The sequence below is a fragment of the Macrobrachium nipponense genome, chromosome 10 (genome assembly GCF_015104395.2).
Source record: "Macrobrachium nipponense isolate FS-2020 chromosome 10, ASM1510439v2, whole genome shotgun sequence".
NCBI lineage: Eukaryota > Metazoa > Arthropoda > Malacostraca > Decapoda > Palaemonidae > Macrobrachium > Macrobrachium nipponense.
In genome coordinates, this window is record NC_087204.1 from 5,922,713 (window position 1) to 5,924,567 (window position 1,855).

Here is a 1,855-nt window from a genome sequence, read left to right on the forward strand (position 1 = left end):
GTAACTCTTGTAACGAATTTCCTTCGTGCTCTAATTTTTCAAACATTTATTGTTTTATATGAAAAATATGTAAAATGTAAATATAAAAATACAAAAGATATAACAACGTTAGAATATTACATTGTTTTAATGTTCTGAGTTCCATTAGGGCGAAAAAACTTCGTGTTTTATTTTTTACAAAAGTTTACTGTTTTATTGAAAATTATGTAAAATGTAAATAAAAAAATATAACGGATATGGCATCTTTTAGAATTTTATCTTGCTTTAATGTTGTGAGTTCGATAAGAGCGAAAAATCTTGGTGTTTTATTTTTGCAAACGTTTATGGTTTTATTTGAAAATGATGTAAAATGTAAATATAAAAATACAACGGATATAGCAACATTTAGAATTTTATCTTGTTTTATTGTTTTAATGTTGTGAGTTCGATTAGAGCGAAAAATCGTGTTTTATTTTTACGAACGTTTATGGTTTTATCTGAAAATTAAGTAAATTATGTATAAAAATATAACTCATCCAATAACATTTAGTAATCTTTTTTGATTTAATGTTGTGAGTTCCATTAGAGCGAAAAACATACATATCCCAGGGAACTCTTTTAGTGATGACCTCTCCATTTATTTCCATTTGGCTATGGTGTGAGTGTGAGTAATTTGAACAGCTGCAGTTTTTTTTTTTTTTTTTATTTTTTTTTTTTTTTTTTCAGAGAATGAAACGAAAGAGTAATTGTTTAACAGAAAAAAAGCAATTAGTAAAAAGATTTGTTGTTACCTCGAACTTTATGATGAACGATATCCAATATGCAATAGCATTTTTCTTTTTTAATCAAGTTACTAACTTCATGCCCATGTTTTGTGTGTGTGTGTGTGTGAGAGAGAGAGAGAGAGAGAGAGAGAGAGAGAGAGAGAGAGAAGAGTTACAAAATTAATAATCTCATCCAATTGATTATTTTCATAAAATCCTATTTGCGATGTTCAACATGACCAAGCGTAGATTTTAAAAAAATTACATAAATGGACCAAAAAAAAAAAAAAAAAATCCCCTGCACTGCCCCATCTGCTTCCATACCCAACGCCATCACCGGAAAATAACAGACTGTATATGGAAACGAAAACCATTTTCGAAGAGAAAATTACACCATGACAAAAACAGAAACATCAATCTATGCTTTTCAGGACAGTGAGTCAGTCCCCAGTTGTCCTCAGATTTTCAACACCACTGACCTACATTGCTTCGTCATTGCATAGGATTTTTTTTATTCTAGTTTTTAACTGAAATGTGAGGAAAAGTATTTACTACAAATGAATTTCATCTATTGTTGATGGGAGAACTGTAGAGCAAGATATACAAATAAATAAATAAAGAAAATACTAACATCCCTGTAATTGTGTTAACTGATGGTCTTCTAAAACCAGTTCTTGCAACCATGAAAATTCTTTCTCTCGCAAACATTTTTCTGATCAAAATATTAAATTCATTTTTCTTATGGTAAAAGAACCATTAGTTGGTCCGTCTTCTTTATATAAAATATCATTGATTTTCTCCAATTACGTATATCACACTTCCCTTTTACGTTAAACGTCGATGGGTCTTTAAATAAATTCATACTTATACTACAGTAATTTAAAACTTTTTCCATAATGTATATTTTTCTGCATGTCTTTAAAGACAGTATCTGTAAAATTTGCCAAATCCCCAACAATGAGCATATTAAGAGGCTAACTGGAAGCGGTAAATCAAGAACCTGGAGAACCTATGCACCGCGAAACAAATGAGCATCATAGTAATGAAAAATATACATAAGCGAAACACCCGTGAATGAAACTGACCAAATACATTTAAAGGAAAAGTCGAAG